This window comes from Amblyomma maculatum, chromosome 11, assembly GCF_055883805.1.
Source record: "Amblyomma maculatum isolate TAMU_Amacu chromosome 11, ASM5588380v1, whole genome shotgun sequence".
Lineage (NCBI taxonomy): Eukaryota > Metazoa > Arthropoda > Arachnida > Ixodida > Ixodidae > Amblyomma > Amblyomma maculatum.
The window spans coordinates 93,752,613-93,762,932 of NC_139354.1; the positions used below are offsets into that span (position 1 = coordinate 93,752,613).

The 10,320-nt window shown below is 44.3% G+C and overlaps 1 long non-coding RNA gene across 2 annotated transcripts; it reads right to left on the reverse strand.

Annotated features, from left to right (window-relative positions):
• Nucleotides 1-2,462: 2,462 nt before the first annotated feature.
• Nucleotides 2,463-8,089, reverse strand: LOC146174411 (uncharacterized). Of its 2 annotated transcripts, XR_014702147.1 has the most exons (4): nucleotides 7,814-8,089; nucleotides 6,576-6,640; nucleotides 6,330-6,374; nucleotides 2,463-4,579 (listed from the first exon to the last, which is right to left on the reverse strand). It is a non-coding gene; the product is annotated as an uncharacterized LOC146174411 (long non-coding RNA). The 2 variants fall into 2 exon arrangements; XR_014702148.1 differs by lacking the exon at nucleotides 7,814-8,089 and having other exon boundaries at nucleotides 6,576-6,742.
• Nucleotides 8,090-10,320: the final 2,231 nt, after the last annotated feature.

Consider the following 10,320-nt stretch of genomic DNA (forward strand, 5'->3'; position numbering starts at 1 on the left):
TTAAGGTGGAAAAATAGAGAATGCTAATTTATGAATGCCAAGTTATGCACTGCGTCAAGTGTCTGTTTTGTGGCACTGTTTAAAACAGACATCTCATTCCTCTAAAGTGCCAGAACTTGTAGATATCTAAGCAAAAAGGATGTAGAACTGTTAGCTAGTGAAAAATAAAGCCTGGGAAGAAAATTCAAATCCTAGTAAAAAAAAAAGATACACATCCAAAAACAATCCAGAATAGAGGACAATGCTGTGCATCGCCAAGTCAGCTTGAGCACATGCTTCCAAGCATCTACCATAAACATTCATTTATTTGGAATGGAATTTTATAGAAAAAAAAATTAAAATCGAAACAAAGAATGCTTGTGCCGAGGCAGCACGAGCATTCAGTGTTTCAGCACAAGCATTCTGTGTTTTGATTGATACCGAGTGTGTGAGTGCTCAATACTGACACAATGAAATGAGTGCTTGAAGGTCTGTTATTGATACTCCTAGCCGTGAATACATGACAACAGATCGCAGAATACATCCATTCCAGCAGTGGAGTAATACAGGTGAAGCACAGATCAAACCACAACTCTTGTTCCTGCATTTGCATTTGCAGTAATAGCTGGTCCCTTTCAGGTGTGTTTGCCAAAGTGTAGGGGCAGCACTGCATATTTTCAAAAAGTTGTGCAGGTTCAACCGTCCTTGAACCAAATTTCATGAGTGTTAGCCATTGGCCGCCGTCACAGTTGCTGCTGCCACTTCGGTCTTGGCTCGCTTGCACTCTTGCTCAGCTTTTTGGCAATGGGCTAGTTTGGCTTCTCTTTGTTCAATGGTCTCGGCAGGCTGTCTGGCACGGTTGCAACCTCCGTCTTTAGTGAGGTGGCTTATGTGCATGGTGTATTTCCGTAAGTTTAATGAAGGAGGAGTAGATGAAACATTAAGACGATGATCATTGTAGCGCACGAAAATGTCTTGCAATTAGAAATTGATGGAGGCGATGTTTACTGTACAGTGCGAGAGTGTGCTGTAGTGTTACTACGAGGTGTGATAGGTTGTGGCAATAGCATAGGGCTCTCATGTCTAAGCTATAAAGATGACATTGTTTGCTGCACAGCGTGAGAGTTCAAAGTCAACATTGCATTCACTTTGAGGTTTGTGCACGGGAGAAGTAGAGCGAATGCTCTAAAACCCTTATTTTAGCTGTCTCTGCTATCAGCAGCTATCATGCCTGGACATAATCCCCTATTTCTTGATTATCAGCTGTATCTAACTGTGCATTACATCGCTCTCCTTTCACAGTGAATATATGTACACGAATTCTGCCAGCTAAGGTAGCCACTGCTTCTCATTTTGTGGCCTGTACCGCAGGAATCACTTAGTTGGGCTGGGAGACCTTGTCATTGCCTGTTCTAATATTTATTCCTCGAGAATTTTATAGAGCGAGGAGCTTCTTTCATATTCATTCATTTGGCACTATTGATAAGGATGTTTTTAACTTGTTCTCTTGCAATTTCTGGGGCCTGAACTTTGTCGACAGCTTGGCTTGCTATCTTGCTTCTTTGAGATCTGTGAATATGTTTCTAGTTTTTAATGTCGCTTTTCTATCCGCATATCTCCTCTTCTGTGGCTTCTTTTCATGGTCGCTTTTTCCAGTGTTGGTGTTTACATTGTATTCATCTGTGCAGGATTGTCGAAGGAAAACGAAAGGCAGTATAGGACAGAGCACCAGAAAGAAGGAACAGAACTGAAGAATTAACAGCTTTGCAGAAAAAGACCACGATGAAATTTGCAAGGAGAGAAGAAGGGAGCACTTATCCAAGGGGAAGAGGTCACCTTCCTTGGGGCAGGGCATTCCGACCAGTTACGCGGGTGTGTGATGGTGGGCTGTCGGCTTTGACGGTTCCAAGCGGCCTCCACTGGCTTCTGCTTTGGTTATGTGGGCTGAGGCATTCCCTGTCTACGGTACGAGCAATGCACTTTGCAACACACTCTCATGCTGTACAATAAGCATCGTTTTCTTCATCAAGTTCAAACTACAACATACTGTTCAGCTGTGCGGCAAACATTGTGATCTTCATGAAGTTCCATCTGCACCACTCCTTCATTTAACCTGGCTAAATATGGCATACACATACGCCATCTGGACGAGTGCGGCCGAGGTTTGCTAGCGTAATGTCGGACTAATTTAAGCAGTGTGACATAATTCGCAGTGCTTTCACATTACTGCACCTAAGCAGAATTGAATGCACTCTTGCAATTTCTTTTTTTTAGGGGGGGGGGGGGGGGAGCAGTTCTTTTCACTGCACTAGAGTATGCAGGTTGTGCCACAAATTTTTCTCAAAGTTGGCAAATTCCATGAATCCTTGCAGCTCATTGACCTTTTTGTAATTTTTGTAATTTATTAGCATATGTAATACCTTTCCTGCAGTTTTGGTCTGTTCTATATTGTCACAAACCCCGCCTTGACGATTAACAGAGGCGCGGGATACCCTTTAAGGTTACCCGTCGTCCCTCTATGAGGTTTGAAAACACAGTTAACCAGTGAAGTGCGTGTGTTGGTGTGTGATCAAGGAATAAATTTATGCGTCACTTTTTTAACACACAGTGGGAACATATATATAGGTAGTATCCAAATTACAGTGCATAAAAAAATTAATAAAACACCAGGACATGATAGTAATAAAAAACGACTCAATAAATTACAAGAGAAAAAACTGACAATGAACAAACGCTCCGATAAAGAAGACTATAAAATAACAAAGCAAGTATTCCAGAGATAGCAAGTAAGGGCGAGAGTTACACAAAAACACAGCGTAAAATACTAAGCCAGGTCAAAGTTTAAACAAAGGCGAAAAGAATATTCAATTAACGGACAGTCTGTAGAAAAACGGATTCTCACAGCCTTCTTATCTAATGAGGTATCGTAGTTGCAGAGTTGGTCGGTAGCGGTAAGATTTCAGGTATTACCAGCAGGAAGCGAAGGCCAGTATCTGAGTAAACCTTTATGTTTTGCAGGCCATCACATAGGCATAGGCATAGGCAAAACTGGCTGTTCGAGGTTGGGTCTTGAGCAGCAGCTAAGAACGACTCCAGATGCTGATCGGTGTGTTCGTCGGTTCAAAAGGTATGAGTATCTGGAAATCTCTGAGATAAAGCAGTGACGTAATGATCAAAGTTGTCCGCGTCGCATTCCGTCGTGGCAGGTGGCAACCAGGAGAGGCAGTCTCCATCTGCGTGCCGTCGGCGACTTTTGTATGAAATGCTGTAGTCGTATTCTTGCAAGCGAAGTGCCCAGCGGGCTAGGCGACTAGACGGATCACAGAGATTGAGTAGCCAGCATAGGGAATGGTGATCGGTTACTACTACGAAAGGCTCTCCGTACAGGTAGCAGCGAAACCGCTGCACGGCGAAAACAACCGCGAGACATTCCTGCTCGGTGATGGTGTAGTTGGGCTCAGTCTTGCTTAGAGTCCGACTGGCGTGAGCAATCACATGTTCACAGTCGTCATAGAGCTAAACGAGGACAGCACTGAGGCCTATGCCCCTTGCGTCCGTGTGTACTGAAGTTGGAGCAGAAGGGTTGAAATGCCGTAAGATAGGATGTGATGTTAGTGCAATCTCAGTTCTCGGAAAGAATGAGTTGCATTACCTCACCGACTTGATCTTGTGCAGCGTGCAAAATGGCTCCATTCTGCACAGCTAGTACACTGTAAGTCATGTACTTTGCGCTGTAGCCTGGCGAGTCACAGCGACCTGCCAGGTCTGTTGTTGTCCCTACAAGCTCACTAGCAAGTTCTGCTTGCCTTTGCTGAAAAAGCTGCAAAGAAGATGTTCAATTTAGAGGCTACAAACTTGCAGTCATGTGGTTGCCTTAATGCATGTTAGGATGAGGGGGGCAGCTTTCAAATGCTGCATTGCTTTTCACTTTTCTCACGGCACATTTACGAAAAAAATATTGCAAAAATTAGGCTATCAGTACTAGAGCATGCAGCTGGTCTTTTAAACATGTAGCCAAAGGCAACAGATATGTGCAATAGCAGGTGCATTGCACTGCAATGCCTCCGCTGTTGCATATATGCTGCATTTTATATGTTTTATATGTTGCACTGTAGCTTCAAGTTGTTGTCATGAAAGGACGCGACATCTAGTTATCGAGTTAATGACGTATACTTTGACTTGAATGTTGTAAGAGAGATATCCTTATTGTCAAACCTCATTTCTGGCAGGTAGCAAGTATGCCCATTGGTAGTTGTAGTAGGTCCTCTCTGTGATGCTTTGCAACCCGATCGATTGCAGGAACCGAAGAAAAGAAGCTATACCGCAGCCAGAGAACAAGATGCCTGCAGCCAGGAGGACATTTCTTGCTGCCTTTCCTTCAACCAGTGGTTGGCTTTTCCAGAGGAAGAAATGCTGCAGTGAGCATGTCCTCTTCACAGTCACAAGGCTTCCCGTTATGCTAAAGTAAAGGGTTCTTGTTTGCCCGCACATTGTTCAGATCTCAAGAGGCTGCCTCAGGCAACTTTCGAACACAAGGAATTTTCGCTCTTTGTAGAGGGGTTCCTCAATCGCTGACTGGGCCGTTTCATCCTGATGGTCGCTGAAAAAGAAGTGCAGTGACGTCAGCGATTGGTGCCATATGATTGTTAATATTATGAACTAATACGTAGTAGCCGTGGATGTTCATCTCGAAATGTCTTGGCTGTAAAATGTGCTAAATAAAGCTGCTGTCAAAGTTTATAGTAGGTATGCATTTTTTTTTTCGTTCTATAAACAGGGAACAGAAAAATGCCATGGCAAATTAGGTACACTTTAGGGCTACGCAACGTATATTTTTTTCACAACAGAATCAAATATCCTTGTGCATCTTAGTGATTTGTTCAAATATTTGTGCAAAATTAAACTTCAAAGTGCATGTGATGGCTCCGTAGTAGCTCTAAAGACAGCACTAATGTACACTAGGCAGACACAGCATGACCATATTGTGTAAGGAAAGATTGCCCTTTTGCCACCTGACGCAACTGTGAATATCCTAACACCACGTCCGAGATTAGTGGTGTGCAAGGTATGTTTGAGGCATGGTCTCTATAGACTCATCAAGGCAATATTTGTTGACCCATTGTGAGTATTACCACATCCTTAATCATGTCAAGCCATGCATGAGAGTTATGAACGCTATCATTCGAATGGACTGTGTCACAGGGAGGGTATATTTGCAGGTTTGACTGAGTGTTTATGTGACACATAGGTGACGTATTTCGTCAAGTTTTCTTTTTTTTTGCCGAATGAACAGTGCTGGAATGACCAATTTTTTTGCCTGCCATAGCCAGCAAACTCACAAAAGTGGATGAAATAAGTTCTGTTCTAACGAGCGGCCAGTGATAGCAGCCTGCCACCGACTTCTCTGGTGGCAGGCTTCTCTGAACCTTGGTGCTGACTAGAGATTTAAGTCCAATAGACACCTGTGTACCTGGAAAAAATTCATATATTTAAAATTATTGGCAAGTACCCCATCTATGTTTAATGTAATCAATCATAAAGCTTTTTAATACATTTTCACAACACTGCAACATCTTTATCAATAATGACTTACTAACAGAATGGCACCCCCACATTGTGTTGCCACAGTACGCGTGCGAGTAGTTGAAGGCCCCGCTTGTGATGCTTCATGCAAACAGATATTCATATTATAATGATGGTTGCAGATTTGAAATTTTTCATGCTTTCATTTTCAGGTACTGTATAGAGTGAACTGCCCGTAACAAAATGCAACCATTGTCAACTTGCTACACATACACAAATATTCTGAAAGTGGAGAACTGATATGATTAAAAAATTTGCACAGACAAGCTGTAGTTTGTGGAGTTTCAAGAGCCCTGAAAAATTTGGAGGCATGTTAGCAGCACAAACAAAAGACACAGTGCAGGACAGTCGAGTAATACACTGTTCCATGAACCAATCCAGCAGCTCATTATTTTTGAACGTTGGGTCTCCCATGTTAATCCAGTTAATATATGTGCTCCGAGTTTCTTGTTTTGGTGCGCCAGTGCACACCAAATCCTTGCATCATTCACTAAACAAAATTAACTATTTGAACTCCAAAATAATCTCATCTCTAGAGGAAGAGCTACATTTTAATTGCTTCCAGAAGGTGCCTCAAGCGATGATCGAGCTTTTGCATGGAAGCAGACATAACATTTGCACAAATTTGCATAGCTTACTTACTCAGGCAATAGAGCCATCATATGCAATATAATACAAAGCTGTTCAGTACACTTGAAAATTAAGCATGTAACGGAAAAGACTTGCATCATCCACTGGACAAAATGAACTATCCAAAATATTCTCACCTCTACACGAAGAGATGTGGTATTTGGATAACCTCCGGTAGGTGCCTGAAGCAATGATTGAACACATAACTGCATGAAAGCATAATGACATAGCAACAGTTGTGCTAGTTTATATAGCTTCTAGCAATAGAGCCATTATATATGTGTGCATCATATTCCAAAGTTATATATGTGGCCTAAATATACATAAATATAAATATAAAAGTATATATACATTGTTATTAATACCATGATCACAGTACTAACCTGTCCAGAGGAAACCTGTGTAGTGCTGAGGTTTTCGGGCTTCCTGGCGATGATGGTTTGCCATGCTAGGAAAAGAAAGGAAATTTGTGCGTAATCAACATTGTGTTAATGGCAGTTTTATTATTCTGCACATGAATGAGAATGAAAGGAGGCAACAGTCTGCAAGTGCAAGGTAAACATAGGGGATACCTTCTTTTTTTTTATCTATATTCCACATGTTATTTTTCCTTCCACTTGGTATTTAATTATCTTTCTGCCTAAAATCGTTACAGGACTAATTCTGATCAATAACAGCCACAAAAGTATTAAAAAAAAATTTACATTTACCTTGGACTCAACTGTTGGCTCCTTTCATTAATTGTATCATAACGAGCCAATTTTCCCTCAATTTTCCGCTTCCTGAATAAGAAAGACGTGCATATACAGGGTTAAAAGGCAAAGATCAAGAGTAGACTAGACGCACTGTAAAATAAGAATATGTTAAGGTAGATGGGGGGGGGGGGGTGCAGTTGGTCTGTATTGTTATTAGTATGCTGGTATTTTTTTATTACAAGTCAGGCTTGGTTTATGGGGTTCAACGCCCCAAATTCGACTCAGACGAGGCGCCGCACAGCACTGAGTGACATCGCACAGCACATGTACAGGTGCGGACGTGAGTAAACGGAGCAGCTAGGCTTTTTCAGTCAAATTAAAATAACGCCTTCCTCACTGGAGATCAGCAATTATTTGTCCGTGAAAGGGCACCTGCGTCTAATACCGGTCCACGTATACCACGACTACCAGTTTTAAATATGCACCGAGTGAAAAATGATAGAAGAAAAAGCGTGCTCCGTTTACTTTTGTCCGCACCGGTACGCGGGCACCTTTCTTGCGCTTCTGTCGAAAAGCGCCGCTGCGCCTTGGGCACAGCAATCGACCACCCTAACCCACTGCACCACCCAGGCAAATTATACTACGATTGTTGTGATCGCGTACACGTTAGTGTATGTTAATTCATGGTTCCATGTGCGCAGGTCGCCTTATCTTTTTTTTTTTTTTCCTTATCCGCGCGCCGCTGGGCGAGAGCTCCCTTTCATACAGTTTCAGCGCCTTAACTTGTTGTGGTCCTCTCGCAAGAGCGGTTTGCGCGGAAGGAATCTGCGCCTGCAAAACTTCCGTTAGGCTTCATGCACTTCCATGCGAGACTCCGAGCCATGCTACGCGTGTTTCCGCAATAACTGGCAACCCAGAAAACTTACCATTCCAGGGAGAAACTGCGTCGGCACAACGTCTGACTTGAGGCTTTAACGTCTCACGTTGAGGCTAGTTTGCTGCGCCAAACTGGGATTATACTGGTATGCATCAGGGGAAAAGTGGCGGCCACAAACTCTGTGCTCCTGGCGCTTGTCCGACGATGACAGCCCGACGAGTTGGAGCCAGCTTCCCGCGTGACACCTTGCTTTGTAGGGACACGATGTCACATTATAACATCTTTCCTGTCCTCGGCTTTACAGCCAACTACACAGCAATGGTGGTCCATTGCAGACCAGAAAAAAAGCAGCAGCAGTTGGGATCGCGAGATTTCAAGACTGACAACCGGGCAACACGTGCTTTTGCGAGCAGACGGATCTCTCTCGGCCGGAAGTGTTCCGCTTCTATCAAGATGCGCGCAGAATTCTTACCTTTCTTTAATGTACAATAGTAACTAACGAATAAAGTACTACGTTCAGGAAGAATAGTGCTAATTTTTAAATCTATAATTGCAAAAATTACACGTGACGTCATATGGCCATGGCCAATGATAACGCTAACCGCAATGACGTCGCATGGGCTGGGCGGCTGAAAACGCACGGTGGTGAGTCGCCCAAATCGGCTGCGAGCAGCAATTTTCCAAAATTATTTGTAAATTACAGCTAACACGCAGAGCTTTTTGAATGTGATCTCGATGCTCACTAAGACCACCTCTAAGCACATGTAGCATCAAAATACGCCGTAAATGGCGTTTCAGGGGGCCTTTAATGATGGTTTACAATACATGTGCAAGCAGGTTGACGCGTATGTCCGGGACTAGTTTCATGTTGTTACGTGGCGGCAAGCGATGACAACAGAAGAACAGAGGGCAGAAAGAATATAAAGAATATGCTTAATGGTCATGATATGTGACGTTTAATGAATCTGAGTGCGGGTCTACTGCGCGCGCTCCTGCCGCTCCACTGCCCTCCCTCCTTCGTCCGTAACAAGACCCGGGGCCACCGAGCGGCGGCGGCGGCGGCGGCGGCGGCGGTGGCGGCGGCAGCGGCAGCGGCAACGGCAGAAGCGGCAGCAGTTGGCGGCGGCAGCAGCGGCGGCAGCGGCGGCGGCGGCGGCGGCAGCGGCAGCGGCAGCGGCAGAGCGGCAGCAGCAGCGGCAGCAGCAGCAGCAGCAGAGGTCTACTTAGGACAGGTAGTAACCGCAGATCCGGACCACGAAAAGGAAATAACAAGAAGAATACGATTGGGATGGAGCGCATTTGGCAAGCACTCGCAGATTATGACTAGCAGCTGACCGGTATCGCTCAAGAGGAAAGTATACAACAGTTGCATTTTACCTGTACTCACCTATGGCGCTGAAACGTGGAGGCTAACCAAGAGAGTTCTACTTAAGTTGAGGACAACCCAGAGGGCTATGGAATGGTAGGGGTAACATTAAGAGATAGGAAGCGTGCAGAGTGGGTCAGAGAAATAACTCAAGTTACCGACATTCTAGTGGAAATTAAGAAGAAGAAATGGACATGGGCAGGACATGTAGTGCGAAGAGAGGATAACCGATGGTCGCTTAGGGTAACAAACTGGATTCCAAGGGAAGGAAAGCGTAGGAGGGGCGGCAGAAAGTTAGGTGGGCGGATGAGATTAAGAAGTTCACAAGGGTCAAGTGGATGCAGCTAGCACAGAACCGGGTTAAGTGGAGAAATATGGGAGAGGCCTTCGCCCTGCAGTGGGTATAATCAGGCTGATGATGATGATGATGCGTTCTCTAGAACAATTTTCACTTTCCATTACACTACTTTTGCCTGGAGTTTACCAGGCATATCAGTGGCTAGTTTTCTGCCCGCTACTTCCGTTTTTTTGGCATATTACATTAATAACAAAGGTATACGCAATACCTAGTCTGTCCCTGTAGTGTAGATTACGAATATGTGCAAGGCTCCTTTAGGCCCTACGCGGCAAGCCTTCATCTACTTCATAAGGTCAAGCCAGGCGAGTGGTGTCAGAAGCAGCAGTATTAAACCTCAGCTTCTTATTGAAAGCTCTGTATTTGAGGGGGTATCAAACGAAACTGGCCAGGCAGCACTGATCCATTGACCTTTCAAATATCATTGACAACGTCTGTCACAATTTTGCTTTCACAGTCTTGGAGCATTAGAATAGTGGTTACGTTTCTCTGCTCTTCACTTGACCATTTTAGGCCACTTTGTGTCCAGGAATAGTATCCGCACTGACATCAGAAAACTCCGTGCTCTGACTGCCTTTGCAAAACATACTACCATCGAGCAAATTCGGAGCTCCTTGTGCCTCTGCTCATATTTCTGGCGTTTTACGCACGTCTTTGCTGTCAGTGTGAACCCGCTGACGCACCGCTTCGGGAACATTGCAGTATTTCTTAGTGGGCTCCCAAATGCGAAGATATCAGTACTTTGCGTCGCATCCCACACCACCACCCATCCTGTGCCATTTCGACCCTGAAGAGCCTACTGAAGTGTACGTAGACACAAGTGGTAGCCGCCTTG